General features: G+C 42.6%; 1 protein-coding gene across 2 annotated transcripts in view; it reads right to left on the minus strand.

Moving 5' to 3' along the window:
* PDE8B (phosphodiesterase 8B) overlaps window positions 1-26178 on the minus strand; it is a 1197077-nt gene that overhangs the window by 571582 nt on the left and 599317 nt on the right. The gene's annotated exons all lie outside the window — the stretch shown is intronic.

Here is a 26178-nt window from a genome sequence, read left to right on the forward strand (position 1 = left end):
TTAAACAGCATACTTCTGTCCTCTTCTGTACACTTGATAGCATGATCTCCTCTAGCCTGGCAACCTTGCAGCTAAGGCAAAAGGCCTTGTCCACAAAACTATCATAACACCAACCAACCTCTCCCTACTAAAGTTAACCAACCTTTTCCTGACAAACCCTTTAGCTGCAATGATTTTTGTGTCCAATGACAACTGCCTTGCTGGATTCTGCCCTTTACAAAGCATTAAACAAGTCCTTATCTTAGCAATTATTGACCTCTGAAAGATCTCCATAACCACAGTGATCCTCTAGGACCTCTCCAATGCATTCGAAAATGTGCAGCTTCCCACCTGCCTGAGGTCTGTAATTGAGCCTTGCCTTTGTCATGTGGCACTCCCTCTCTAATGTCAAAGACATGGACCTTTTCCTGAGAAGCCCCATGTAGATAGGCAGATGTACACATCATTTATAGAGCCCACCTCCACACCTTCGTCATACTGGAAGAACAACAAGAAAGTACTGTGTTTGACCCCTGGTATCATCCCAATACCACATCAGAGACGTTATGTGCTCAGACAAACATATCGAATGTATCCCCAAACTGATGCAGTAGATATGGGCCTGCAGACACCACTGGACACAGACGAACTAGAAGTAAAGTCTGACAGATGTGGTTTTTACGAAGAAACGACGATACCAGGAAGCACTAAAACCAAAATATGAATATCTAAAGAATGAAGATGTGACTGAAGTAACAAAGTAAACGTATATGCGAATATGAAGAAAACCATATGCACTAAGAAGATAAGTAACAAGATAAGTAACAAGAGATGTAGTATATACGCAGAAACACAAGGTAGATTAGACAATGGAGAAGCTTGCTGAAGTAGGAAATAGAATGTGGGTAAAGCAGCCATGTTGAGAAAATGGACATCGGCATTGTGTAAAAGTAAATGAGAAACCTCGAGACGGAAAAGACCAAGACTGGAATATAGATTTGTCCAAAAACAAAGGGTATTTGCTTGGCTCAGAATCAAGGATGCGAGAGCAAGAAGTAATTGCAAGACTTGAAGGAGTTGAAGAGGATACGCTACATACGCAGGACATATTTCCCTTTGATTAAGTAAAAGAGTGAACAATTGGGAGTGCCAAGTATTGTTCAATTAAAGAAGTTGAAAGCCCATGCAGAATGGAGCAACCAAGTCTCCAGAGGTCAAGGAGAGCAATAGCACCCAATATGATTGAATAAAAAACATTTAATAGAAGGACAAAATGGACAATATCATGGTCTCCTCACACGTTCTTCAGGACTGGAAATGAAGACATATTCCTAAGACTTTAGACGAAGATAGTAATGTACATTCAATCCCTTTAAAGTTCTGAGGAAGAGAACAGTCAGCAAAGTCAACTACAAAGAAGCAGCCTTGGCTTAAGGCCTAACGGATGAAAGATGGTAGACTAATTAGCTAAGCAAGGCAGTTGTCTGACGTTGTTCCCTTGCACTTGCGTTTCCTTGCTTACATGTTGCTAACAAGCCAAATGTCCAAGATTGGTAAGAGAGTGCCAACCAATCATGAGGGCCTTAGTAAGGGTGGACCATACATTGTTGCAAAAGCCTATGCACTGCAAGTATTATGTTATTATCTGTATTTTACGTGGTTAGAGGTAGTTCAAGGCGTGCCTACCAGATAAGAGGCATCAAGTGATGATACTAATACCTTTCCCTAACACCTATACAAAATATAAGTATACGTTTCCGTTACCTCAACCATACATTGAGGTATAAAACCGTTTGTTTAACGGAAATGCATTGAGAGTGTGTGAGCTGCAATCTGTTTGTTCACCAGATTTCCCTACTTTATTGAACTGATAATAAAGTAGTATTTTGCCATATTCTTTGAGTGTGTCCAATTATTTGGGCCTAAGATCATTTATTGTGGTCCACCACTTCAAAATATATTGCTGTAGACCCCATTTGTTAAAGATGTCCTTTGATATCACATGCTACTCCTATGCCAAAGACACCAATATTCCTATCCATCTGAAGTACAACAGCTCTTCCGCAAGCTCTTCTCACAGCACACAAATCATTCACTCTTGCATGCAATCCAGCTGAGTAATACTAAACGGGAATAGAAATTACATTAGGACCTTTGGGCCGCCTCCTTCACTAACTAGCAACTCCTTAAAACCTTGTCTTGTAGCTCAATGACAACCTTTCCCTATTCCTCAACCCAAGTCAGCCATATTATCACTAAATGTTTATGCTCTCCCTAATGTAATTGTTACCGATACGCTCCTTACCGAATTGTAGTTCATGTCTAATGGATGTTTATGTGAAGGATGCAGGTTACTTGAAGGGCCTTCACTTAAGGAGGACCTTCGGCCTACCAGGCGTATTACTAGTGAATGCCTCCATGAAATTGGTGCTGAATGAAAAGGGATTACCTGATAAATGTTCCTAAATTTGAATCAAAAGTGTGGATGGGATTGTTGCTGTGCAAACCTAGCTAATGGGGAGGCCTGGAGGTGAGGAAGAAGTGGGCAAGGGGACCTCGGTGCACAATCAGTAATACAAAGGGCAATAAATAACCAATGCGAAACAACTGTAGCAGATAGAACGCATTCACAATTAAACAACGTAATGAGGGATTTAATGCGCATACAAGAAAGATTGCAAACTCACGCAATGGTTATTGACAGCATGGAATACGGTCAGAATTTACTTACTTTTAGTATAAATTAATTGGCAGAATACAATGCAAGTTAAATGCAAATAACACAGACCAATACAGAATAATATGCAAGGTGAGTGCAAATGATATACAGAAAGGCACCAAAATATTAGCTTACTCTGACACGGGGGAGATGATATGAAAAAAGTATTTACACAGTTCGATGGGGAAAACTTTTAAATCAAGTTGAATACAACACAGGTATAAAAAATACAGACTGTTCCAAATACTCTGGGGATATTCTGTACTCGGAGACAAATGAAACTGTATAAATGAAGTACTGAAGACTTTAACTTATACAGGGATCCAATAACTTCATTTATTTGCACTGCCTTTTAGAGACATAAGGGGATTATCTGAACTATACTTAGAGTGAGAATACTGGCTTGGTCAAGGGACTTGTTTTGCAGAGTGTCAGGTGCATATGTAAACATTTCATTTGTATTAATGTTTTTTGTAATAGCACATGCATTTGGCTGGAGAGCCAGGTTTGAAAATCTCTACTGTAGTCTTGAAGATTTTAATGATATCGAGACTCCTGCGATTGAGGTTATGACAATCAGTCAACCTTGAACAATGGCACTGCAGTCACATACTATGTATAGTTCAATTTATCTAATTGACTCCAAGTAAAGACTGAATGAATGTTTAAACTAGACATTGTGCCCTGTGTAAATGAAATTGTAAGAGAGGAAAAATGATTTGATTCTACGGAAAAGTGTAAAAAGTATGTGGCGGGCAACCAAAATGTGCCTATTCTTGTACATGAATACATAAATATAAGAAACAAAATAGTTGTATTGCAAATATATCTGGCTTCAAACAATGTATTCCATTGAGGAAAGGTTTATCCTGCACATTCATGTATATACATGCACCACATAGATGCACCTTTATGACACACATACACATACAGCACAGGAACTTAAAACAATACAGAAAAAACTATTTGTTACAAAGGGCACTTCCCCAATTGCACTTAACAGGTGTCCATCGTTTACTGATAAGTTACTAAAGTACTAGGAAAATAAATATGCATGCATAATGCTTCTGTTCTCTCTTGTGTGCATCTATAGACACAGTAGAAGCTGCACAGAATGAAACGATTCCTTACCTCACAGTGTGCTGCTTTGCATGCTCAGTGCACATAGTTCAGAGAACAAATATCTGTTTTCAGACAGTCCCTCTATGGCCTGCATTTCCACCCAGGTAGATAAAGATCAAAAGATGTCTTCTGGTTTATGTCACTTCACCTGCCCTCTGCTCTAAACTGGTGCCTATCTGATAAGCATGGGAAGATACAAAGTGTCATATTTACAAACTTTTAGTGCATAAAATACCTGATATGACGCTTGTCTGGGGGCCTTATTTAACCCTATAACCTGATTCCCTAAGGGCTTGTTAATCCTGTGGCATTACTTAAATTATTACTTAATGTATTTATTGGATTAATGAGCCAAACATGTAATGTGAAATATTGTTTTATCCAGCCGACCCTAATCGCTGGGTTAGTTTTTGCTGTACATAAACTGGGTTGAACCCTATAACCTGAGTCCCTACCTGTTTGTTTATTCTGTGCATTACTTCATTTATGTACTGGTTTAATGAGTGAAGCATTTAACGTGAAGTAACTGCATTTAATTCAGTAGTTTGGTCAACACCCTGACTCTTATGGCAGTCTGAAACAGCAGTGGATTTTGGATAGTTGTAACCATTGCTTAAGTGGTCTTCTATATATTCATCATGCATACCCATGAACTGCGGTCAGAGGCCATGGACCAACAGATGGCTTGAAACACCAAGTTGTATGATTTTTAGAGATATCTGAAGTTGCTGGACAGGAATTCAACAAAAGCATGTAACTCAGCCTACTCTGTGGAATGGTGGACCTATATCGGTGGCTCTCTCCTTTAGACTCCACCTTCCTGGCAATAAACAATGTGTCATTCACAAACCTTCAGGATTTAGGTGTCCTTGGCTTCTCCCTTAGCTGTTGCAGATGCCTGCTTGTTATTAAAGTTTCTGAGAATGTCCTTCCTTGTGAAACAGATAGGTAGGCTATAGACCAATACTTTAATTGCACTCTCAGTAGAAGCCTTTAAGTACATTAAGGATTTGGGGACTGACCCCAGACACATTAATCACTTAGCTCAATATCCAACTGAACACCACAGCGAACCTTCATTCAAATTACTGACAGAGCGTTACGAAACATTTTCTTTTTGCAATTTTCCCTCCATAGTTTTCTCTGGAACCCCATTCATTTAGCTAAGTGTTTGATCCTGTCCTAACTGTTTAATGGGAAGTAAAGGCTTCAGCTACACTTCCCTTGCCCTTTGCTCACATTTGATGGGGAAACTGATCAGTCCTTCAGACTATCAGCACTGGGAGACGAAGTTTCCCTTTTGAATTTTTGTTTTTTTTAACATTGCAGAGAGCAACTTAGAGTGGAGTGCAAGGCGGATCCTTTTGTATAATCCTAGCTTTTTACACAGGATTTCTGCTTACTTCCATATGTGCCTGAAGACAAGCTGATGGCAGCAGTTGCACTTTTACTGTTTGTGCATTAGTTTTGGTTGCACATTCACATTTACCGTGTACATACGACTACTAAACGTGGCTAGTGCCCTAAAATGGCTGCGTCATGAGATGCTTGTTCTTTGGGAATTTTGTAGTTTGGCCGTCTTCCTACCCTCTCAGGTTAGCAAAGTCCTCATAAGGGCATGCACCTGACTGGGAAAGATTTGGCTATCGCGGACTAGTGAGAATTTATGTGTGGTTGGCCGACGAAGTGGGCTGGGGCTGTCAGGGAGAATAGGTCTCCTTACCTCAGGGCACTCCATTTACTGATAGATGCAAGGTATCACAGTGGTTATTCACGGTCAACATTACCAGATTTACCAAGAATCCTTTCTTCTGAGCACAATGTTGTCCACCAGTATATTAAGACAAGCAAACTCTAGCTATGAATGTTTTTCATTTCTGTCATCAGCCAATTGCAAGTATGCCTATGAGAAGAGGAAAGACAGATATCGTCCGCCAAAGCAGAATAACTGGTGGGGATTGCAAATCCCAGCAACTTCAAAACCTGCACATGGTTACATTCCTCTGAAACAAAAAGCAGCAAACCTACCCCTCATCTCAGAACGAATGCCCTGGTGTGTGCTTCACTGCACCCTAACAGGATTGGGCAAACCACAGCCAAATCAATTCAACCCCACTGCAAACAAGTATTAGCAAAGCCGGGGGGTCTGTAAAGTCCCCACAGAAAAAAAATCTTACCTTTTACATATTAAATGCCAAACCTACTAGTTTTGCCAATGCTTGTTTTTAGGGTATATATGGAGAATTCCACTGTATGGGTGTTCTGCTGTCCCATGTTATGGCTTTCTTGGATATTTGACTGAATATTGAAGGTCAGGGGAACTACATGGAGACATACTGCCATGGATCCCAAATGTGGAATGAGCTGAATCAAAAGGCTTCCTCTGTACATACTTCTAAGATATAATATGGTCCCTTAGAAAGGCTCTGAAAACCTGGCTTTTTACCTAGAGCTCTCGAAGACTAATTGCTTCTCCCTCTGTTCCCCACCCACGTATCCCCCTCCTCCCTCAAGCTAAATGTACCTGGTTGTACCAGCGCCTTGATGCCCCAGGTTAACAAATCTAAAATAAATAAATAAATATACTGTGTGTGTCACCCGTGATATTAACAAGATCTGTTAAACCTATTCCACAATAGCCAAATATAAACCCAACAATCTAATAACTATCAAACAGAACAGCTTGAACCAGATGAAAGAACAAAGGTATTACACCTCTCAAACCTTGCTAAAGATCTAAAGTAATTGTCCCCCACGCCGACATCCCTTCACCCCTTATGTATTTTCAGTAGTTGCAGCTTTCTCAGGGATCAATATCAATTGCTCTTCAGCTCTCTCAGCATCCCAAACAATATATTCTCTGCCCTTCCTAGTAACCCTCAGCTTGGCAGGTCTGAGAAATCCCATCTTCGCATCTCGTGCTAGAAAGGACTTCTTAAGAACATAACATGTCCTCCTTTTCCTCTCAGTCACAGGTGCCAGGGAGGATCTTGTGTTGTTGGTACTCCTGGTTCTATCCAGCTGCAGACTATCTCATGCATCTGATAGCTTGAAAATTGGAATTGGCTGTCAATTCTGAAGGCTTCTTGGAAGCCACGTTTTAATTCTCTAAGATTTATTGGCATGTATGGAGTCCTGTACCCCTTCCAAGTTAGGCAAGTCTGGGAACCAATTGGAAACAGAAGGTTATTGTGTCATCGTCCGCATTAGTGTTGAGACCAATGACCCTGATTTTCATATCTGGTCCCACATTTTCAAGATATTCTAGCATATTTTCCATCATTTTATTTTCCTTGATGGCTGCCCCCACTTCTGGTCTCATTTGCTTTCCCACTGGGAGCATTTGGGTACACTGTTAGTATAACCCAATGAGCTGTTCAGTGTTTGAGCCTAGAGGTTCTTGTTTACTGTTGGGCCACTTTCTCACTCAGTTTGTCAAACTAATGTCATCACAGGCCTGCACTTACTTATGTATTGTCGGGTGACCACTTTCACCCATGCCACTTCCAGCTACTCGCTTCCAGCACTTCCCCCCAGATACAATCTAGCACGTACTGTCTCATCCCTCTCTCTGCACTTGCGCAATCTGAATGCCACAAGGCCTAGTAGGTCTGCCTCTTTCACTCATTGTTTTATTTGTTTCATGCCCGTTTTCCCCTCCCTGTTGCCCTGTGGTCACTTTGAAACACAATTTACTTGAGGTATAAGCGCCTTTCAAATGCACAATAAATAAATAAGATAAATAAAACCGTGACATTGACTTCTCGATACGTCCCCGCCCTGCCATCACCAGATCCTGAGATGGAGAGGCAGGTACCCATTTCCCTTGGCTAGGCTGCCTGCTTCATGGTGAAAGAAAATTTGGATAAGCACATTTATATTCTCTCTTGGTATTCCCAGATGCCATTTTGCCTTCCATCTCTTTAAGGTATCAAGCTTACTGGTGTCAGGGGGAAAGGATGCAGACCTTGGTGGATAATAACTTTGCTTCAAGAATAATAGATTTGAGCTGCAATCATTGTTCTTGTGTAGGTCTATTATACCATTAGGTCAAAAGGCACTATTTCGGGGATATAATACACGAGAAAAAAGGGCCCGTACTTCGCACAAGTTCTGTAGACAGACCTGATAACACTCATCAATTGTTGACAATCAATTATCCTGTAGGTCTCTGTTGTGTATCTCTCATGAAAACCAATGGTCCTGTAGGTCCATGTTCTGAGTCGCTAATCGTTTGATGTGCTTTGCACTCTCAAGTCAACTGCACTGAGAATGGGTACGTGTGGCTGGCTAACATACTATGGAGCACACGTGGAGTGGAGGTGAGAGTTGGCATTCTGTAGCATGATGGGACCTTCTGTGTGCTGTCTCCACCTGTCGCCTCATACGTGCACGGTGCAGTGCAGTGCAGTGCAGATATTTCAGAAAGGGTGTATCCCAGGCCATTGAAAAATGATTTTCGAGTCTTTTGAGTTTTCTCCTGCCATCGAGGCACTTAAAACTCAGCTTTATCCAGTCCTTGTACAACCACATTGATGTTTCACCGATTTTGTGAGTTGTGGTGCAAATATCTCAGAAACGGTGCATCCTAGGGCCCTGAAATGTGGTTTTCAAAGAGAACTTTGAGTTTTGTTCCTGGCGTCGAGACACTTACAATGAGCTTTGTCCAGTCCTTCTACAACCACATTGATATTTCGCTGATTTCATGTGTTGCAATGCACATTTACCCATACTCCTCGCAGGTTCTGTCGATAGACATTATGACAATCTAACCAAGCGTTGAAAATCAATGATCCTGTGGGTCCCTGTTGTGAGACACTTATGTAAATGAATGATCCTGTAGGTCGCTGTTCCGAGCCACTTATCTGCACTGAGAATGGGCGTGTGTGGCTAGCTTGTATACCCCACAGCAGACGTGGAGGGGAGGTGAGAGTTGGCGCACTGCAGCATAATGGGACCTCCTGTGCACCCCCCTCCCCACTTGTCGCTCGCCCTGCTCGAATGCAGTGTGTAGCGGTGCCGATATCTCGGAAATGGTGCGTCCCAGGGCCTAGAAATGTGGTTTTCGAGGTCCCCCTTCGAGTTTTGTTCCTGGTGTTGAGAAGCTTAAAAAGAGCTTAGTCTGGTCCTTTCACAACCACATTGATGTTTTGTGCATTGCGATACAAATATCTCAGAAATTGTGCATCCTAGGGCCTTGAAACGTGGTTTCCGAGGTCCCCCTTCGAGTTTTGTTCCTGGTGTTGAGAAGCTTAAAAAGAGCTTAGTCTGGTCCTTTCACAACCACATTGATGTTTTGTGCATTGCGATACAAATATCTCAGAAATTGTGCATCCTAGGGCCTTGAAACGTGGTTTCCGAGGTACCCCTTAAAGATTCCTCACATCCAGATACTTGAAATTAGTTCTGTCTGCTCCTTCTACGACCACATTGATGTTTAACCGATTTCGTGTGTTGTGCAAATATCTTGGAAACGGTGCATCCTAGGGCCTTCAAACATGAGCCTCAAGCTTTGTTCCTCGCATCGGGCCGCTTAAAATAACACCCACCTTGATGTTTTGCCACTTCCAAGCAACCATTGCATGTGTGCAGGGGATGAAATCCAGGTAGCGGGGTGTGGTGTCCACATGTGATGTAGTCAATGACGTCGGCAGGGTCCTAACAGGTAACTACGCACAATTTGGTGCAGATTGGTGGAATGGTGTGGAATTGTATGAGAAACAAACAAACCAAAAGATTTTCTGTTTTATGTATATAGAGAGAGTATTCACTGCTTTCCTAAACAACCCTACCAAGCTCTTATTATTTTACAGTCCATGAAGTGTTAAAAGAACCAGCACTCAAGAATGATGGCTGCCCCTGGTCCGACTTCACTGTGTATCCATAGACTGTATATGTGTTGCCCATATGAAAGATGTCTGCTGCTGCCTCTCCTCAACAGAGGTACTAGCTCTGTGAAGCAATTTGGCCATCCCTCACTGCCTGGAGTTTACGTCTCCTTAGGGAAAAGTCGGTGGGAAAACCACAGCTCCTCATGGCTCATCCAGTCACCCTTCCCAGTCTCCATGCAGCTGATGCCCCCTTCAGCGTGGATCCCTCTTGGGACTGCAGCAACCTCCCTTCAGGCGGGCCCGATCCACACTCCCGGTCAACAAAGGCATACGCTATCCTGTGGAGGGCCACTGTAGTATAAAGGTATATGAGATACAGGGCCTCATAACAAGTTTGGCGGTAGCCTTGCCGGTAAAACCAGCAGGCTGCCATCAAACTTGCACATTTTTACGGCGCCTGGCAATGTGGAAATACAGGGCCATTACAACCCTGGCGGACCCTGTATTTCCCCATTGCCAGGCGCTGGAATGCATTGCTCCCCATTCCCATTGAGCCCCACAGGGCTCAATGGGAATGGGGAGGTCGGATGCACCAGCACCATTTGTGAATGGTGCCGGTGCACCCGACATGCTCTGCTCGTAGTTTGCTGGTCCGGTAACTACAGTACCGGCAAGCTTACCGGTACCGTAGTTACCGGACCAGCAAACTTGTAATGAGTCCTACAGTGTTTCCAGCTCAATGTGAACAGAGCCCAAGTGACGTGCTCCCGTATTGCCCCCATCTTGATCCCGGATGCTCATTTTGTTCTATGGACTACATTCATTTCAATGGGTTGGAATGTTCCTGTGCTCAAACTTTGCTGCCCAGCCTATCACCCAGATCCAATATGCCAGACTTTTCAGTTTGTGACATTTGGAAAATGTGACATTGTTTTTTCCCACTACCCCTATAATGAGGAAGGCTGCAGGCCATTTCCTCCCCTCAGGAAAAGATAGCCCACCTGTGACTAATTGCAGGATGTCAGTTAGACACTTTCTGGACCCTGTATTTATTTATTTTTAAGAACGGGAGGATAACTCAGCAGAAATGTGCTCGCCTTGGAAGCAAGACGACACAGAGCAACACAGGTTCAATCCCCGGCTGTGAGCTTAGAAACATCTGGGTATTAAGCACATTATAAATAACCTATCATATCATAACTCAGAAAATGTTTTATAATTTCATACATTTTTCATTTTATTGTGCCTTTTTAATATTAGAAGTGTTGTAATATCTATTATTCAGTTGGCAGTTCTGTTATTGCTACCCCACTATAAACAATGGTACTGTCCCCTGCCCCACCAACACCACAACCAGTTGGTTTGTCCCTTTGGCTATTTCATCCCCAGCCTCTTGACTTGGGTGGGGTTCTTTCCCTTGTGACCTTCTTAAGAGGATCTGCATCAGCCTGTGTTCTGCTGTCAGACCTGCCTGAGGCCTAGTCCCACTTCTGCTGAACGTCTGTCCCACTGGCATACCCCGACAACTCCTGTGTGCTGCCTTACTACTTTCACCCTACCGTAGCATGAGGAAAGCAGGTGTGGTGGTCCCTGGTCCCTTAACTTCATGTGAGCATCCCAGCTTCATGTGTGGGCTGCTCCTAGATTCCAGCAATCTATACTTATGAGTATTTTAGAGCCCCTATGCAGATATTCTCCTTCGCAGACCTTCTTGGTTTTGTTTTGTTTGCCTTGTTCCCACCCTGCATTGTCCATTTTTTGAATGTATATATGCCTATGCTTTGATTTATGTGCTCTGTTTATTTTTGTATTTATTGGTCGTTCGTATGGTGCCCATACACAAGTGTTTCCAGGCACCACAAGACAACAGAGGTGCGGGGGGTCAGTGGGAAAAAAACAGCAATTCTTTTTTCTTTTTTTATTTAAATCAGCTTATTACAAACTTTTTAAAAAAGAAAAACACATCTTTCTCTCCTCTTCCAATTTTAGTTTTTCGAGTTCATCAACTGTGAGTCTAGCTCGTCCAAAAAGAATGTTATTGCGAAGGTCAATTTTCCATCCTCCCCGTCATGGATTTTTTTCCACCACTCTTCTTCACTGTACGTAGAGAACTTTGAAAACTCCGTGCCCAGAAATTTCGTTCTCATTTCTTGTAAATCTGGACACGAGATTATCAGATGTCTTATTGTCTCTGGTACCTTCTTGCAATAACGACAATTCATTTCTATTGCCTCTCCTTTTCTTTTTCTCATATTTTTAATCTCGGAAGTGTGGAATAAGTTCAACCTTAGTTTTAAGAAAATGTTCTTTTCCTCGGATAGGGAAACTTTTTTAGATAGTTGGGTATCACATTTAATGCCTTACTTTCCCATGCGTAGTCTTTCATCCATATATGGGTTGCCCTCTGGTCGACCGTATTGATCCAATTGGTCTCCTATAATTTGTTTTTTACTGCGTTGGGATTTCGTTCAAGAGTCTCCTTTGTCGAATCCAGTTGGACCAGAATATTTTCGCAGTTCTTCTTCCAAATCTCGAAAACTTCTTTTGGATTGTTCCTTGTATTTGGACTTAGTATTTCAAATTGCGGAGCACATTCTTTTTCCATGATCTTCCTGTAGATCGATAAGGTATTCCATTGAACTCTCGCATTGATTGATAATAGGCCCAGCTCGTATTTAATACAAGCATTTGGTGTACCTTGCGGAACTTGCAAGATCCTCCTCCACAACATGTTTTCACATTGGGACCATAAGATGTAAGGACAAGCGAACGTTGCCTCAGCTCCATGAATTAGAGCAGGAATTACTTTTGCTTTATAAAAGTTTATTATTGGCTGGTAGGAGAATTTGCCATATTTTTTATGAAGCAATGCCCCTTGCACTGAAAGGGCCTTACATTTTATTTTTATTTTCTTCACCATCGGTTCGTCTGTTATGCTAGCACTTATTTGTACCCTCAAGTATGTAACCTGGGTTGCACACTGAACTATCTCGTTTTCCAGCGTCCAACTTGGTCGGCCTTTCTTTGGTTGTCTCTGCCCTTTTAAGTCTGATAGCTGTACAATTTCTGTTTTTTTAGCATTAATTTCCAGCCCATTCAGCTTTATATATTCCGCAAGTGCTGTTAACTTTCGCTGAAGCCCTATTGGAGTTAAGTCCAATAAGACAATATCGTCAGCGTATATTAGCCAGCTTATGTGATTTCCGTTTATTTTCGGCGGAAATGCTGCAACATCTTCCAGAACTTCTCCCACATCTGCAATTAATAGTTTGAACAAGGTAGATCCTAGTGGGCAACCTTGTTTTACACCTCTTGATGTGTCGATCTGTTTCGTTAAGGTTCCAATTCTGTCTAGTCGGATCCTGACCTTTGTGTTTGAGTGGAGATCTTTGATTGCTAGTAAAAGGCTCGAGGGGCAATTTAGCTTATCCATCTTTTCCCATAGCAGATCACTATCTACCCCATCAAATGCATGGGATAAATCCACGAAAGCCGCATAGATTTTTCTTCCGGTCCTTATAGATTCATCTTTAACAAATTTAATATTAAGATATTCAATCCACAACCCACCCCCCTTACAAAGCCTGTCTGTCTTCGGTCAAAGGCCCCTGCTTCATTGATCCATAAGGTTAATTGATGTAATAAATGTGTGGCGAATATTTTCCCTATCACATTAAGCAGGGCTATAGGCCTGTAGTTCTTGGGATCAGATCTTTCCCCTTTTTTATAGATGGGAACTATAATGGCGGACTTCCAGGTATTCGGAATTTTCCCTTCTGTCGTTACAAAATTCCGCCCATTCTTCCGGATGTTCTTTCAGCATTTTGTTTGATATCCCATTGGGCCCTGGTGCTCGCGAGGAGCTGATGTTTTTTATTATTGCCAATATCTCCTCTTTAGAAATTTCAAATTCCCAACTTGAAGGGGGAGCCATCACTTCCTTTTTCTGGATCATTTGTCTTTCAAAGAGCTTAGAGTAATGTAGAATCCATTGTTGTTCTTGGACCATGTTTGTTATTAACGCCCCTTGTGGAGCGCCTACGTTGTTGATTAGGTTCCAAAAATCTCCCACATTTTTATTAGCCAGTGTTGTCATTATTTTTTCTGCATCTTGTTGTTGCATTATGGATCTGTGGCTTCTGATCCAGTTCTTATATTGCAGTTTTAATTTTTCTTCTTATCCCTTACCTCACTTGAGGAGAGCCTCCCGAGAGCTCTTATTTTGTGTCTCAATTCTCTCTTTTTCTTTACTTTGTTTGGATCAAAACCATGAAGTTTGGAGCAGGTCTTCCCACCGGTATTATATTTTTTTGAGTACTTCTGGAAAAGTGTATCATATTCCAAGTACGACTGGTTTTGGTCTTGTTCTTTCACTGTTTCGATGGTGTCTTGGATGTTTTTGTTATTCAATCTTACTCTATTTTGACTAGGAATTATTTCTATTAAGGGAGTCCATTTTTTGCACTTTTCTAGTTGTTTTGTCTCCCAGCATATCTTAACGAGATTGTGATCACTTTTTCGAGATCTTAATACTTTTAAACTTTGTATTTTCAATACTAGCGACTCACTTACATAAAAATAATCCAGTATAGAGTTTAGAGGTCCTCTCTCCCAAGTTGATTTTGGGGGAATGCCCCCTTTTGTGCAGCCATTTAGCATGCTCATCTGTTGGATCTCCATTTCCTCAATCCATGTAATCGCCAGGTCACGTTTATTGTTTTTGTGACCATTCTTTACATGTTTCGATCCTTTCTCTTGTAACAGGTCCATATTTAGATCTCCGCATATTATTATCTCATCTCCTGGATTCTGTATTTTTAGATCGTCAAGGATGTCGCATATTTTATCTATGAAGTCAACTCCTCCTACTTGCTGGTGATGCCAATACATATTCAGTATACGGAAGGTCGAATTGCTTGCTCCACCTTCCTCTTCACATTTTATTGAAGTCAGCTGTAAATGAGAGTTAATGTTTGTCGCTTTCTTGATGGAAAGACACTTGCCTCTTTTCACAAGGGTCAGAAGACCGGCCATCGGTCGTCCTTTTTGATTCCTTATTGCTGGATTGAAAGTGATCTCATACCCTTCCACACTTGGCACGTTCACCATCCAGGTCTCTTGTAAGCATGTAATATCAAGTGCCAGCAATTCTGTCCAAGGTTTACCAAATAAATGAACGTGCCCCCTTGTATTCCAGGACCCTCAGGCTATTCTAGGGCTTTCGTCCCTCGATTGTTAGCTTTGTCTTGGTGGATGAAGAGCGCTTGAAAGCCATGACCAATCTTTATCAGATCCTCCTTCTTCAGCTGTCACTATTCCACTGTTAGACGGACTTTCTTCTTGCCTGTTCACTGCAAATGTTATCTTTATACGTTTCTTTGGACTAAGATCATCAGGCAGTGAATCATCAAGCTTACTTTTGTATTTCTCTTCATTTTCAGGCTTCTTCCCTTTCTTCTCTTTAGCACTTTCTCTGTTACTATCAGCACCTGCTATTTTGGGGACTTTCGCTCTCAATCTGCCCTCAAGATCGTTCTCCTCTCGTATGTAGAATCCCAGACACTGCATCTCAGACCTACTCTCTAGTAGTATTTCCTTTATAATATTTGAATATAAATGAATCCAAACCTTATCCAATATTTCCACATCCACGAATTCAACTATCTTCACGTCATTCGTGGAAACTCAGGTGAGGTGAGGAATGTGGTATAGTAATTGCATGATGTTGTACCTGTTCAAGACCAACCCATCGTTCTTCAAGCTGCTTCGTTCAAGTATTATAGTAGTGGTACTGGGCAGAGAGTGATCATTCGGTCTCCTTTTTTTCTTTTCCGTTCCATGCCTATAATTGCTTTCTTTTTGTCCATTTTCTTCCTCATGCAATTGTTCAATCCTTTTTTGTTGTCTTTTATAGCAGCAGATTTCAATTGCTCTTGTGGTTCTCGCCTCACTTCTATGTTCAGACTTTTTTTTCTCTTTTCCTCAATTGTCATGAATCTTACCGTTGATGCTTTCCGACCCATTTCCAAAGACTGTAGTTTTATGGTATTCTTTACGGGCGAGACGAAGACACAGCTTCTTTTTGCTATTGCCCCATCTTTTTTTATTTTATTCAATTTTTTTGGAGGTCGAATTTCTTCTATGTCGGAATCCTCCATTGTCTCTGCTTCAGCATCCAGTATTTTATCGCTCTGATCTAAGGGCTCTCCTTCATCGGTATCATATGTTGAGAAGTTCAATAACTCCTCTGCAGTTATTCCTTCTTCGTTGTCGTTCATTGGCCCCTGAGTTTCTTCAACCCTCAGTGGGGACTTTACATTACTGTTTCTTTTCTTCTGCACTTCTGCATTTATTGCCTCTCGATTTCCAACTGGATCAGTAAGTATTGTCACATTCAGCGCTTTTAGGTTCCTTAAGAACTTACACGACCCTCTTGACGTTGTGTTTTTGTTCTTATTATGCACCATGTTCTTTGTTTTCTTTTTACTCTTTCCCTTCTTCATTCCTACTTGCACTGGCAGTTCATTTTTCTTTCCCTTTTCAAAGATTCCATATACTTCACCTGATTTAGCTGCCTCTTTGTCCCCTTCTTTAGAGAGTTGATTGGGGTCCATTATTTCTCCATCTGTCGTTTTAGACGTCGAGGCAATTGCAGTCTCCTCAGTACATATGTCTCTTGAAGAGGTTTGTTTCCGAGTGAGGATTTGTTGGTCAAGATCCTTCGTTAAGTCTACCACTAGTTTGCCCTGGTTTACCTCTTGGTCACATTCTTTTCCATTTGTTGGTCTTGGGGCCATGGGCCCTCATATTTCGGAGGGCTCTTGGGTACATTCCGTAGCTCTCACCAATTCACTTACAATTTTCTCACCTCCTTCCACACTCGGATTGACGACTTCCGTGTGGGGTAGATCCTCTTGTTCTTTTTTTCCATTTTTTTGTGGCGCTATCCGAGGATTTTGTTTGTTTCAAGATTGACATTGCCTCTCTTGCTAATTCAGCAAATAGTCTCTTTTCCTCAGCATTGTTTTTTAACTGCTCTTTGATCGTTCTATTTGCCTCCTCGTTTTTTTGTTTCTCATTTTTTATTTCAAGCTCCCATACAACAGTATCCATTTCCATTTTCTTCATTTTGAAAACATGAGGGCCATTAGGGTGTTTTGATCTTTTTGTGTTTCATGAAGCTGCTCATATAGCTTTGTTAAAGGCGCCAACGAAATTCCTATTGCTGACATTAAGTATGGTCTTAGATCATTTGCAATCTTTTCTGCAAGATTCTGCGCCGTATTTACTTTCTTTTCCCTTAGTGCCTCCAAAAGCGGGCAAGGCTTTTTCTGAGTCTTCCTTTCTTTCAGGCTCCTTACTTTGGGGAATTCTCTTTGAATAAAAGAGGAGTTCGTGGTAGATTCTTCTGAGGAATCTGACGACTAGTGAGATTCTACTGCTTCTTTTCTTACAGTCCTAATCGGGGTTCTATGGGTCCTCTCGTGGCAGTTTTGCGTCACAGTTCTTTTCTGTGAGCATGTTAAGGTTGGATTTGGGCTGTATTCCATTCTCCTTCTTGTTAAGGGATGATCCTCTTTTAAAGGAGTTGTTTGTGAATAACATGGATTAGTACACGTGTCCGCTCTTTTTCTTTCCTGTCTGGGCTCACACAGGGAACCTCCATTTCTTCTATCTTTCCCTTGTCTTTTTTTCTCCCAAGTGTCCATTTATTGCAATCAGATCAATTAACAGTTTGTCTGCAACTGCCAATGAATCTCTACGGTTTTCCAATATTCCTGGGCTTTTCAATTGTATAGATACAATTTCTTGCTCAGGCGCCCCAAAGACCTCCTCTTCCATAATAGTTGGATTTGTGTTAGCATCTTTATTGGTTTCTACAAGACTTTCATTTTCGTTCCCATTTATTTCCTTCCTATTTGTTTTTCTTCCACATTCGGGGATATCTATTTCAAACGCTGGAGGGATGATTCTGTCAGCGTTAGATTCTAACCCCTGCAGCACATCCGCTTCTCTTTTCGCACAACTCCTCTGCTGCGAGTGCGTACAGCATTCACCCACTGTCCGTTCATCACGGGGCCTGTTCAAGAGAAGGGGAAGGCTCACACCGCTGCTCGGCAACTCACTACATGAGAATAATCTTGCCACGGACAGACAGCTCTACAGGGTAGGTGTAATTGAGCCTTGCGTTTGAAGTTGAAGTTCCAGAGTGTTACTTTTATTATTTGGGCATCCACACGCCCAGCCTTAGTGAATTCATCCTCAGATGTGTGACCCCCCGCCTCTTCGCTAGCCCGCTGCACTGGAGAACGAGCCGTGCCTGCGAGGTCTACAATCGCGGAGCCCTCTCCCTGACACAGGCAGGGGGCGCCGTGCGGGTTCTGCGGAAACTACCCGCAGTAAGCAGCGCCTATTTTTTCCAAACCGTTAAGTTTGTCTTCGCATAAAATAGCACAACAGTTTCTATGTGAAGCAATCCCCACGCCCTCCTCGTGCCTCTCACTCGTGCTCATGCGCGTCTTCGGGCTTTGGGCTACAGTCTTACCCCCAAACTTAAACCGTATTTGATTTAATGTATCGCTAGCATTGTTAGCATTATTAGCATTGTCACTCGATCCCAGGAGGCAGTCACTTACTTGCAGGGCCCCGACCAGGGTCACACACCTTTCCTTTTCTTTCTGCACAACATGGAGAGGCAGCGCCAAGTCCAATACTGCTGCCGATCTCCCTCTCCGGACCTGGGTTCCACAGCAGTCCTGGGATCTGCAGCAGTCCAGCCACGGCCACCACGAAAACGAGGAACACTCCCTCACACTCCGTGACACTCCGCGTCTGAATGAAGTTTTTGTAGAAGTGATAGAGAGCTCCGCCCAGCAAAATAGACAGTGAGGAAACACACTCCAACTCCAGTAAACTGCTAGGGCTCCACACCAGGAACACTCCCTCACACTCCACAATAAACGGTCTTACTAGGCCTTGTGACATTCAGGCCGTGCAAGTGCAGCAACAATTATTGTGGGGCTGGTGGGTAGGACAGGGCGGAAGGGCTGGCGGCTGGGGTAAAGGAGAGAGGGAGAGGGGGAGTGCAGGAAGGAGGGGCCCTAGGGGCTGATGGGAGCTGAAGGAAGGGGAGTACAAGGGGAAACCTGTGGCCGGGCTGAAATCGTCCCTGGAGACTTGGGCCAGTTTCTGGCCATGCCTGGGCTGGTTTGGAAGAAATACAAATTGAAAAAAACATTTTATTTTTTTTAAAAAGTCTTTCATCCTTCTTAGGTCGGTAAATGAGTACCACCACATGTTGGGTGATATTGTATGCATATTTGTTCTATAAAAAAAGAGCTTAAGCGTAAGTGCTATACAATAACATATTATCATTTGTCCTTGGACGTCTGCTTGGATTCACAGTAATTTAGTGTACTTAGGCACAATGCTATTTGAAGCCACTTACTGTTTTGTCAAGGGGTGAAAGATTGTGTTTCATCGCTTCCCGGGATGTCACTTTGGGGTGGGGTCAATTGACATCACTTCTGGTGATGTCATCAGAGGTCAAGGGTTGTGAGACGAGGGGCGGGACACTTTTTTGAGGCGAGGGGCGGCCCACTTTTTTTTGGGTGACCGGGCTTATTTCTTGTCCCAGTCCGACCCTGGTGCCTGAGGGCAAGTGCCGCATTGGTGTGCTGGGGTAGACTGGTAGAGGAGGGCCTGGCCCCTGAAAGACTCCTAAGGGACCAGGGCCCAGTCGCAACGACAGGGGGAACATTAGCCTGGGAGGGGGAGAGGGAAGGAAGAGGAGAAAAGGAAAGTCTTGAGAAGCTTCCGGAACTTAAGGAGATCTGGTTCAAGTCTGAGAGGGGCAGGAAGGCCGTTCCAGGGGGTGCTCATGTCGAAGAAAGAGACCTACCCCCGACCCACTCTCTGATTGGCAAAACCTCTGATCAGCAGGGAGTTGGAGCTAGAGGACCAAAGGACTCTAGTAGGGAGCTATTTAGAGAGAGAAAGTTGGATGTAGCTGGGTTCCAGGCCCCAAAAAGCCTTGTGGATGATGCAGAGCGTTTGGAATTTGATCCTTGCATCCTATGGGAGCCAGTGGAGAGATTTTAGGGCTGGAGAGATGTGGTCTCTGTGCTTGAGACCAAGTCTCGCAGCCCTATTCTGGATTAATTGAAGAGGGTGAAGGGAGGGAAGTGGCTTAGGTTGTTGCAATAGCCCAGCCTAGAGAGAACAAGAGCTGTGGAGACATGGAGCTTCTAGGGGAATGTGAGAAAATGGAGAATGCCTCTGAGGAGGTGGAGCTGAAAGTTTGACTTCTTGGCAAGGTCCGTTATGTGAGGGGAGAAGGAGGGAGAGGAGTCGAAGCTGACCCCGAGATGTTTTGCCTCACAAGAGGGTGAGAGGGTGGGGGCCCAAGGAGGGTGGCCAGAGAGTGGGATGGAAGTTGGGAGCAGGCATCCCAATGCAAAAGATCTCAGTCTTACTGGTATTAAGGCAGAGATCAGCAGCACACCAAGCCTGACTAGCAGTCAGGCAGTCAAGTATGAGAGTGGAGGAAGAGGAGGTAGAAGAGGGAAGCTTAAAGGAGAGCTGTGTGTCATCCGCATAGCACTGGAAGTGGGGAGAGAAGGTGGAGATAAAGTGGCCCAGAGGGGCAGGGTAGATATTGAAGAGCCCTGGTGATAGGATAGAGCCCTGAGGGATGCCGCAGGTAGAGAGTGAGGTGGAGGAGAGGAAAGGGTCAGTTGTACTTGGGGAGGTCGGTGAGAGAGGAATGAGGTCAGCTATGCCAGTGATGCCAATGGTATCACAGAGCCATTTTATGAGGATGGTATGATTGATTGAGAAGGATCAGAACAGACAGAGAGTTGGAATCCAGGTTTGAAAGAAGTCATCATCGGTGTTCAGGAGATCAGTTTCCATTCCTATGGATACTCTGAAGCCAGACTGGTGGTCGTGGAGACCGCCAGCAGATTCAGTGTGGTAGGTAAGTTGGGGGATGACCAACTTCTCTAGGAGATTGTCCAAGTAAGGGGTGATGGAGATAGGGCAATAGTTAGCCGAGCAGGAAGGGTCTGCAGACAGCCTTTTTAGGAGAAGGTGCACAAGGGTGTGCTTGAGGAGCTGTGGGAAAGAGCCAGTGCAAAGGAATGGTTATAGAAGTCAGCCAAGGCAGGGGCGAGAGAGGAGATGTTGTCCTTGATAGTTCTGGAAGAGCAGGGGAGCACCTGTTTGGAGGAGACTTTCACAGAACGGACTACTTTAGAGACCTCATACGGTGCAATGGGAGGGAAGGAGGAGAGTATGGGAGGGACCTTAGTCCATGAACCTCCACTGTTAATAGGCAGTGTTGCACTCACTTTTCTATTGACTCCCATTGTGTGACGTATTTCTGTGATTTAGTGGAATTACAGTACCTCCAACCACATCTAGAGGCCCTCCCTTTGTGACCAGATTTCTGTATGCTCATATTTCAGATGTTCTGAGAACTGTTGTGGGTATTGTAGAGAGTTCCCCTTGTGTTTGGGACTGTTTAGTGTATATTTAAGCACTGTGTTACCCTTTCAAGAGTGCATATGAACTGTAATTTAGTTTAGTCTGTCTTGAATTGCTTATTTAAAAATCACTTCCCTTCGAGACTCAAAAAAGCTCCTCATTTGTATTCAGTGCTCCCCCGTAGTTGAGAGGTGGGAGGCTAGTGCAGGAGTTGTATAAATTGTATAAAAAGTGTAATTATGATGAAAAACCTTGTTTAAACCGATAAAACGGGATATCAAGTTAAAAGACAGCCTAGGCTCCTCCGTACCTTTGACATTGTACAGTGAAGTACAAGAGAAAACCCACTCACTGTTTCTATCATTGATGCATATGGATACAAACGTGTCCACTCTGTTCCAGTGTTATTCCTTGTTCTATTATGCAAACGTGTCGCTAAACGTTGGGTTGATTTCTATTCAAGTGTCATGTTGGTTCTTTTTGGAGTCCCATATTCATTTTTACATTCACTTTGGTTTGCCTGGAATGTGCATTCCGACCAGAGTCCTTGCCATTCAGTATTTCCTTCTCCATACCCCGTCTGTCTATACAAGGCTGGCCTTGCCCTGCTTTGTCAAGAACTCAAGTAGGGGATCAGAGGAAACCCATGTATTGCTTCCCCACCACTATGTTTGTGGAGGCATACCATCATCATTATGCCTCAAACCTTCGGCCGTTGAAATTATAGGGAGGCTTTGGCTGCTGTTGATTCTCTCGTCCCCTTATGGTGAGTGAAATGTTTTTTTCTTTAACATAGGTCACACATTGTATTTTTTTTTTGTGAAAATGATTGCCTCCACCCAGTTAGTCAATCTAAATCTGTTCACCCTCCTGTTCATTTCTGCACTGTCTCAATCTGGAACACTTTTTCTTCCCTTCCTGAATTGGGGTTTCCTAAAAATTCTGTCTTCAATGAAAGGCACATCCTACTCAGATGATCCTCTGCCTACCCATTTTGTTAATTCTATTCCTTTGATAATCTCTTCTTTCCGGCATCCCTTGGTGAATGCTTCTTGTACCAAAGGTGTTTGGAAGTGAACAGATGCTTCCGTTATTGGAAAGGCCTGTATTAGACTCCACTGATTATGGCAACTATGGTCTGATCACCAGTCGGCCATTTCTTGAAAAATGCCCCGCTCTTCAAATTTTCCCAATATTTACCCAAATACCATCTCTTCTGGACTATCAATTTGGCTTTTGTCCTGGATATGGCACTAAGTCAGATACACTTCAGGTGTTGGACAGTGTCATTCCTAAGCTAGATTCCTGATGTACCAGTCTATTAGACTTCCTTGATGTCTAAGCAGCATGCGACCCTGTCAGCCAAGAGGTACTGATAAATATCTTGTCTTCACATCTGGACGTGGGTGGTTCTATCCTGCCCGTGTCTGCTTCTTATCTGTCATGTTGAACACAGTTCGTTCAGGTGGGCTCTGCAAGGTTGGAGCCCCTGTCAGTCTGCTGTGGTGTTCTCAAAGGCTTGATATTGTCAATCATGCTGTTTAACATCTCCATGGAATCTCAGGGATATTTGGTGTCTGAGATGCTTCTAAGGATTCACCACTATGAAGAGGATGCACAGATCTATCTTAAAGTGTCTTCTCCAACTAACATTGCAGGCCTGGGAGAAAGCCTCTGTGCTATTGAGGACTGGATATCCCTACTCTTGTTTAAACTAAATTCTTCAAATTCTGAATTCCTTTTGCTATCCCCTCCTAAGAAAATCCAGAAACTTTTCAGGAGTGGCTTGCCCCACTTGGGGTAAGCTCTGACCTGGTGTCCCCTGTTAAATCTCTTGGTTTCATACTTGACTCTATATTAAATCTCAAATCTCTCATCTTTTTCAATCATGCTTTTTTCCAGTTGTCTCTTCTTCGAAAGATAAAACCATTTATTTCACCCTCAAACATCTGAGCCACTCTCCAAGCATTAATTCTATCTCGCTTTGTTGGTGGCAACTCTGTTTTTTGGGCCTTCCTGACAATTTTTCGGCTCCACTAAAAGATGTTTAACATTCAGCAGCCTATTTGATCTCTGGTGTTTAGAGGTTTGAGCGTATTCCAGCTAGTTTAATTTCTTATCACTAGCTTTCTAGTCACTTTTGCACTCTACTCAAGAACTGCTACATTACTTATAAGGTTGCGGTCCCTGAGTCTTCCCCCTATCTTGCTTGTCTATCTTTGGAGGTTCTAGAATAAAGAAAAGTGACAATCTGTTTTACCTTGGCAATAACCGCAGAGCCGCAGGCCTTCCCACCAATGGTAATGCACCTGGGGCCTGAAGTTACAGGCCCGAGTGGTAATGGCCCACCGGCGAGGCGGTTATTGCCATTAGTATTCCGGGGTCTGCAGGCTCAAGATACTAGTTTTCCCAAGTTTGCAGCCCCGGAACACTAATGGCTGACAAAACCTTTTCAAGCAGCATTTCTTTTGCCGTTTGAAAAGGTTTCGTCCCAGTACACGTTGGTTCTAGGAACACTAGAAACGTGTACTGCTTCATTAGTACAGAGCAATAGGGTGCCATTTTGAGCCAACTTGTTCCGTACTAATGAATAGGAAAACAATAAAAATAAAAAAGGCCACCTTGGAAAGGGAGAAGGGGCTACGTGTGGCCCCATCTCCCTTTCCAAGGTTGCCTTAAAAAAAAAAAGTGTGCAGAAACGAGCCAATCCATGTTTAGTGTTTCCCGCGGACGCGGCGTGTCGGGTACTAATTCTTGATATCCTATCCCAGATTTGGACATTGCAATGTTTCCTATAAAGACTTCTCAGCTGCTGCCCAGCACACTTGGAATGCTCTTGCCTATGTGATCCGCCTTCTTCCATTTCTTCTGGAGTTTAGAAAGGCTCTTAAGACAAATGTTTTCAGCTCCACTAGCCTAATTTTTAATGTGCATTAAATGATTTGTTTATATTATACAAGTGAAAAAGCCTGTGTACACAGGTTAATGTACGTAAATAAAGACATGTTCAGATTGCAAATATATTATGTGGTGTATTTTAACATAATTCATGTTAATAGAAAAACATTTTTTAATAAAGGTTCTTGCTCCTTTTAAGTGGTGGAGTAGTAAGCTCAAACAAAATCTCACAGAATCCATCGAAAGTTCAACATAGTACATTCGTCCAATTATTGTATCTGCTCCTCATTGTCTTGGATTCCACTTACAGGTTTTGAACTCAAATATATAATGTTGAGGGATGTCAGAGTGGTACAATTCACGTGCAGCAGCATGATTCGAAGTAGACATGAGATCATAAAGAAAGTAAATTGAAGTCAAATAAAGTTTAAAATGTACATGAATAATATTGATATAATACATAACCAGAAATATTACAGTGAATAATTACATAGTACATAAGTACATTCAAAAATGTATATATATTTTGTTAGAGAAATAGTGCTTAATCAAATGATTTTCTGTTTATATGTTTTTTTAAATGTATATATTTTCTTAGTGTATGCAAATTGAAGTATGCTGTTAACGTGTTATCCCGGTCTTGGGCCTTTTCTGCAGCTCTTTGTATGTTATCATTGTTGAAATGAGAACTTGAAGACGTATTGTTGTATGCGTAAGGCAACAGCTCCCTCTAGCGGGGATAATAGGTGAAGTGGGCAGGACAGCTTTGGACAAACATACATCTGGCCCTTTAATATATAGTAGGATTATTGCTTTTTATTAAGCAACACAAATGTTTTAATACTAATTGCAGTATTTTATTATTTGAATATTTTTGCACTTTGTATGTGTACATTGCCTGCTCCCTTTGGATCAGGGTGCGCTATATATACAAAAATGGTAAACTAATCAAAATAAATAAAACTTCCAGTTTAGAAGGAAATGTTTTGTATATTTAGCTTTGATTTTGGGGAATGAGCAATGGCCGGTTGGAGATTGTTAAAACCTGTGCGAGTGAAGCTATGTGGGCAAAAACGGGCTTTGTAATTGGAAACATCCCGGCAAAGTGGGGGTGGGGAGGTGTAACCCCAAAATGAGGGTTTCCTCATTCACTAAAGCCATGGTACAGCTATTGTTCCTGAACCAATCACTGATATAGTTTAACTAGACACAACTTCCAAACAGCACAACTTTTTGTTGCAATACTGTCAAAAGGTTATTTAAGTGGGGTGAAAAGCATAACACGGATGTGTCGCACCCGACGCAGTCAGCATGCGAGGGGCAATGCTATGGCTCTTACTGTATATAAGACTATAGTATAAGGCTAAGCAGAGGTGTATATACATGATTGTGAAAACAAAACTATATTTCTAGGGTAGTTGCTCCAGATGAGAGCAGGAGATATAGCCACTTGTTGAGGATGGGTGTGGCGCCATTTTGGTGTCGCCTATGGAAGATATAACTGAAAGTATATTATACTTGACAGTTTCCCTTTTCTAAGGATGGCTTTGAGGAAGGTCTTTACCGAACAAACTCGCCTGGAAGTGGTGGAATCAGGAGCCATTGAAGCAAATAATTTTCCATAGAAAAGTTGGTGGATGCATGTAGTTACCAGAACAATAAGCCATGGCACAGACAGAGTAGACCAACTAGAGTGGAAGCGCAGGCCTACTGTCTTTATACCTGGCTGGGAAATTGACAGAGAAGATGAGCCTTCAAGTTTTCAATATACTGAAAATGACAATTGAATATGTTCGGATGTGAATTCTACGATTGGGGGGTGGGGTGGAATTTGTGTTCAGTGATTTCTAATCTTGTATATAGTTTATTTTTGTATTACCTTGATGTTTTTAATGTATTGTTGTATTGTTAAAATTGAAAATAAATTTAATTTAAAAAAAAAAGTTGCTAGCTTCTGTCTAAATCCCTGTTATGTAATATCTTAGTCTCAACCTCCTATGTTCACCAGCACCCACACACTTCTACACGATCGTCTAGTGACCCTTGACACCTCGCCAAACCCGTGCACCACCTCGAAAAGAGGCAACCGGTTACACGCACCAAGGAATACATCACTGCACACAGAGCCCATCTCAGCCCTGC

This window comes from Ambystoma mexicanum, chromosome 6p (assembly GCF_040938575.1).
Source record: "Ambystoma mexicanum isolate Mex_15411 chromosome 6p, UKY_AmexF1_1, whole genome shotgun sequence".
Classification (NCBI taxonomy): domain Eukaryota; kingdom Metazoa; phylum Chordata; class Amphibia; order Caudata; family Ambystomatidae; genus Ambystoma; species Ambystoma mexicanum.